The sequence below is a fragment of the Chaetura pelagica genome, unplaced genomic scaffold (assembly GCF_000747805.2).
Source record: "Chaetura pelagica isolate M959 unplaced genomic scaffold, ChaPel_1.0 scaffold249, whole genome shotgun sequence".
Lineage (NCBI taxonomy): Eukaryota > Metazoa > Chordata > Aves > Apodiformes > Apodidae > Chaetura > Chaetura pelagica.
Window position 1 is genome coordinate 1,377,141 of NW_009954538.1, and position 6,136 is coordinate 1,383,276.

The following is a 6,136-nucleotide window of genomic DNA, read 5'->3' on the forward strand; positions in this document are numbered from 1 at the left end:
AAAAAAGGAAAACCTGCTAAGATCATGCTGTGTAGCAGACAGGGGCTTGCTGTAATTTTTAGCATGTAGAGCAGTTTACTATGGCTTTCTTGTATATGGATCTACAATGAGCTGCTGTTTTTCCCCCCCTCCTACAACTGAACCTGCAGTTTAAAAAACAAGTGTAGTATTTGTACTGATTACACTCATGGACTTCAGGGTTTGATTTTGATCAATGTAGCAAACTAGGGAAGAAAAAAGTTCAAACCCAACCCTGTTTGTTTGAGGGAGGGAGGGGGGTGTATTTTCTTATTTTTGTTGTTTTTTTCCTTTTTAAAATTTTCTTTTTTTTACAAACAGCTCCTTTGCAGGTTTTTAGTAGTTTCTTCTTGACCCAGTGCATGTATTATAGCAGCAATTGTCTTTGTGCTTTCTGATCATAGTAATGTATCACTTGTAAATACATTTTTTCTATTTTCTATTTTTTTGTATTTTTGGCATTTTGTTCCATTAGTGTGCTGTATTTTTTCCATGCCCCTGTCCCTTGGAGAAAAAAAAAAAAAAAAGGAAAAAAGAAAAAGAAAGCTGTCCTTGACTGTCGTGACTGGTTGGAGTTTGTGTTGACTGTTTTGTACCTGTAGCATGTTAAAATGTGAATTTTTCACTTTTTTTTTAAACCAGCAGTTCCAGTTCTGTTATTTTATTGACTTGAAAGGCTCCCCTGAAGTAACTAGAACCTTAGTCCTTTAAAATACTCTGCTAGATTGGGTTTGGGGAACTCTCCTGAAAGCTCATAGCTCTTGTTAGTTCGTTAGGTGTTGGTAAGAGGTACTTGAGTGGAAGGAAAACAGAAATGTTTAAGAATGAACCTGACTGAACAGTAACATTCCTCTGAGGTACAATTTCATGACAACAGGTAAGAATCCTTCAGTGAAACTTCTCTTCTGTTCTGCCAGATGTTACAAGAGCATATTCAGTGCAGTAGAAAATTTTATCCAGCTGTGTGTGTAGTGTCATTAATTAACATCTTCTGTTCTCAGACAGGTCTGTCCCTGCTCCCAAGCAGAGGGGCTGATGGGACCGACACCTCTGAGCTGGCTGTAACAGATCCCAGACAGGAAAAACACTTGAAGAAACTGCAAGGAACAGCACAGCCCTTGGGGGTGGGAGGCTCTTAAGATTTTTCAAGTGTGCATGGATGGGTGTGTCAGGGGGGGAAATTGTGACTACTTCTTATTTTCCCCCTAGTTAACTATCTTTCACTTAGTTGAAGGTATTTCCTCCAACATGTGCCTGCAATGCTCCTCAGCAGGTAACTGGCACTTTTTAACAAAAAATCTGCTTTTCTATACATAACAGGTGTTAGGTCCCAGACTTGCTGTCAACTTGGTACAATAGGAAGGCATCAGTTTTCAGCTACATACCTCAAACTTGAGGTGAAGAAAATATTGAGGAGGGTATTCAGAGAAAGAAAAAAGACATTTTTTTGTGATGTGGGGTTTTTTTAGGTTTTGTTTTGTTAGGTTTTTTTCCCCCAAAGGTTCAAAGCAGTGGAATATATTTAGATCCAGTTTACTACCACTTCCATCTAATAGTAATGCCCAGCTCAGGTGCTTTTGGCTTCCTGGCAGTTCCCTCCTGCCTTTGGGAATAAAATAAAATTACTTTCTCTGTTTGGCAGTGGCATTGTTTAGTCCCTGCTGGGAAAGTGTGCCTGTGAATGATCTTCTATGCTTAAAAAGGATTCTGAAAAAAGTTCTAGAAGTGCTAATTGACAAATGCTTAATGAGAATTAATTTAGCTTTCCAGAAAAAAATCCTAGCCTTTCTTTCTAAGCTGTGTTGCCCTCCTGCACACTTCGTGACCTTCTGACTTAAAATGAGGTAGGAAACTGAGCTGTAACTGCAACACTTTTTTTTCTGAACCCACAGGTAGTGCCTGCTGCAAAGCTGAGTGCCCCACTTCCCCAATGGAATCTTGCACCTGCCAGGTGAGCAACAGTTAACTGAAAGTTGTTTGCTGCCCCTTCAGTGAGAAACAGCAGCTGCCACTTGCAGGAAAAGGATTCTGGTGCTTTGCAGAGGTTAACTGAAGTGTAACTGTTCTAATTACAATGCTATTACCATTTGCAGAAGGAAAAGCATTCTCCCTTAAGTTAAAGCTGTAAAGCTTTATCCCACAGCTCTCCCATCTAGAACAACCTCAGCATTCAGGGGATTAGAAACAGATTCCTACCTTGCTACTCAACTGCTGGGCCCTCTCTGTACAGATGCACCTTTTGTCCTTGTTTCTTCAGTCTGGCCAACTACGCATCCTCTCAGCTTGAGGATGAAGCTCTACAAGCTGCTTTGGGTCCTTTGGATTTCCAGAGGCCATCAAGGGCCCAGGGTCCCCTGTGCCTGTTTGGTCTGGTCTGGTTGTTCATGCCTTCTTAGTTTAATGTTTTGTTAACTCCTTAATAAACTAGTTGGCGCAAAGTCCTGCAGTGAGACCGCCAAAACCCTTTCTTCTGAAAAGCAGTCAGAAAAAAATTATTTTTAGTAATTGTTTGGCTAACATAAGCCTTCTTACAGGAAGATAAAAATATACTGGCAAAAATGTGATGCACTAGAGCATGTTTGCAGTAAAGTTACGAGGACAGGGACCAGATTTGTTATGTACAAACCTGTTAACAACTCAGGAGTTGGTTTTCGGCTGCATCTTTGGGAGTAGTCAGCTCAGAAATTGCACTGTTTGTATTTTGTAATTTCCCTAAGGTCACGCTTTGTCTTGCAAATATGATGAGTTCAGAAATGACCTGGGGTTGTCTGGCCAGCCAATATGGGTTATGTGTTACAGAAATGCAAGCTGGTCATTCTGTGTCTGCCTTGGCCTGTTGGGAGCAACCTGGGAAGCTGTCCAACCTGTGCCCAGCCTGGCTGTAAGGCCGTCTCATGATGCCTGAAGGCTCAGGAGCACACCAGGGTGGCCAGCACTGCCCCTGCCACTGTGTAACATTCATAAGCCTTTTGCTGAGATCAGTGTTTCTTGTCTTGAGCAGGCAAGTATGGGATGTTCTGTGAGGGAAGGGGAAGAAGGTATTGAGGCAATTAGGAAAAATCTGAGGTGGCTTCCCGTGCTCAGTACTGACCTCCCTGAAGGGGGAAGTGGAAGGAAGGCTCCCAAGTATTTTTCTTTTTATACAAGTAGCAAGTGGGTGGAATTTGAAATTACTTTTTCGCTAAGCAGTACTAAATTACATTTTTCATTCAAGTTAAAACACTGCCACCTTTTTTTGCCTCTATTTCATATCTTCTTCCTGTTGTTCCTGTAGGCACTTTGCATTTTTACTTCAGGACGTCTTTCAAATTTTGCATTTTTCATGCTTTCCAAGATCCCCAACGTAACCTGAATGTGTGGCTGTTGCCAGGTCTGTGTTCCAGGCTCTCAAATCAGGTGAAACAATTTTAAATAATTTCTCCTATTTTTCTTAGCTAACAGTCAGAAAAGACTAGTAGAGGAGACTACTCTGATGTGAAAACAATACTACAGCAATTTCAGCTGAGTCCTGCAAAACATTTTATACACTGCTTGAACTTAGAAGACTGAGCTAGTACATCTGTTTTTTCAAAATGGTGTGAAATTGATTGTGAGCTGTGTCCTGCTGTGCTCCAAGGAAGGCAGATGCTTCAGAAGGTGATCCAGACTCCAGGCAGCTCCTACTTCTTGGTGGGGGACAGGCCAAAAAGGATGTGGGCTCACTTCTTTGTTCCCAGGAAAGTTAAGTATTTCTCACCTGTGTGCATTGAACTGTGACAGCCTAGAACAACTCTTCCTTTAGTCTGTTAGGAACTCCCAAGAAGAGACTCTGAGCATACAGTGTAAAATAGATCCAATCTACAGACAAAGGAGAAGTAACTCATCCTTACTGTGTTTCCTAAGAAAGGATTCTAGTTAGGATTTCCCCTGCCTCTTTCCCAATAGTCTGCCTCATAACCAGTGTTACCGTACACTTGGAGCATTGAGGGCAAAAAAGATGTCCTTGAAAAATGTAGCTGTGGCTTATCTCCTTCCCTGCTTCTTGATGTATGATCTGATTTTTCCCTGCTCAGTGGTTCAACTTTGCAATGTCAGTTGAGTTTGTAAACTGATAAAAACTTTTGGGTTCACCTGTAAACAGACCCTTTCTCAAAGGAGAGCCTGACCCTACCCACACCTAGCCAGGTTAGTGCTGTCTGGGGGTGGCTTGTGGTTAAGAGCTCCCTGTTTAATGCTGCAAAACTTGTTTGTGTTCTGCGCTTTCAGCAGTTCTCTTCTGCAGCAGCCCTGAGGAGCAGACATACATGCTATACAGCCAAAATTCTCTCAGCCAGCAGCAGCAAGGAGTGAGTTCTTGGTATCTTGCTGCAAAAAAGCCACTCTTTACTCTCAGAGCTCTCAGGCAGGCTTTGTGCACAGCTGTGCTGTTTACCCCAAAGCAGTGCTGTGAACAGTGCTGTGAACAGTGCTGTGTGACAGGTTACTGCTTCTTTGGACCTGTGACAGCAAGAAAGTTATTGGAAAGCTTTTGTTTGAAATACTTCGCACCGGTAAAACATGTTTTTAGGTAACAGCAAAATTAAACTAATGGAGTATCTTCAGATGTTCCTAGACTCAGGAATCTGGCTGCCATGCTGAACCCATGTTTTTCTTACAAACGCCACCCTTTCTGTAATTTGATGATGTGCAGTGTGATTTGATACAGACTATGGCAGACGTGCAGCACTCAGCAAGTTAGCAGCAAGTATGCAGTTGCAAGCCAGGTAAGCTTGTACTGATGGCAGAGCTAGCAAGAAACTTCTTAAGGAGGCACATAGTGCATCATCCAGGCATTCTCAAAAGCAGGCTTGGGTCACACGTGCAGCAGCATGGCTCCCCCAAGAGCAGGTAGTTACTTGATGCTGCACCCCCTCCCCATATTCTCTGAAGGTCCACAGGGGACTTGTTACATCTAGTTTGTAGGTTCTTCAGGTGTGTTCTCTGGCAGCTGATGCCGTCATGACACAGTCATGGTCAGCCACAGTGCATGTGTCTGGAGAGAAGCTACAGCCATTCAGAATTGGTAAATCAAGGAGATGTGATGTTGCATTGAAAGCATTGATGGTCCAGTAAAGCAGAGGTAAGAGCAGCAGCTAAAGGAAGAGAGGAGAAATACTGCAGCTGCATGACTGACTGTTCTGGATCACTAGGGAGTCAGCTGGACCTCAGCATACAAGCTCAGTGAAGAAGAGCACTGAACAGGAACTCTGCATTCCTGAAGTCCTCACTTCCTTGCAGCTAGTGGCCCTACAGCTCTTGTTCTAGCTGAGTGGTTGCAAGAATTAGCTGTAAAGTAGTATCACTTCCTCCTACACAGTCATAGAAACCAGACTTCCAACAATCATCACAGCAGTGCTATGGCTGAAATCAAGGTAGAAAGCGTCTCTCACCCCTAGAGAGGTCCTCCATAATTTACATTCAGTCTTTAGAATGGATTTCCAGTAGAAATACTGTTGAATTCACTGCCTGGCTGTTTCTCTTAACCATTAAGCTCGTAAGAGGAGCAAGGAGAAATTTCAAGACTTGAAGACTTTGCCCTGACATGCAATTGCCCTCTAGCGCCCTGCAAAGGGATTATTTCTGTTGCTGGGATGAACAGCCACTGTGCCTCAAAGCGCTGTCTGACTGGTGCGTGCAGGTCCTGCTGGCTTATGCTTCTATACTGTGACTGGAAAAAATACTCTAAATGAATTGACATTTGCATAGGAAAAAAAAGGACTGGTGGTCCTTTTAAAATCAGGTTTTATTTTTCTTCTCTGCTTTCTTATGTGTAATAGAATCCTCTTGGTTTTCTCTCCACACAAATCAAAATCTATGGCACCACAGTAAAAATAACCTTTAGTGTACTCATCATTTGGAAGAGGGGGCAGGCCACATAGGCTGCAGTCTTAATGCTCTCCATCTTTTCCTGAGTTTAGAGCTTTTATTTTGGCTGTTGAATCTTCTACAAGTTAATTTACTGCCAAAGGTAACTGACTGGGGATACGTGCTACTGCTAAATCTTCTGGTAAGGTTTTTTGATGTCATCTGTTCATTGCCTGGTTGTTGCCCAAAACGTGTAGAGATTAAAGGCTGTTACTGCCACTTCATGCACTCTTTC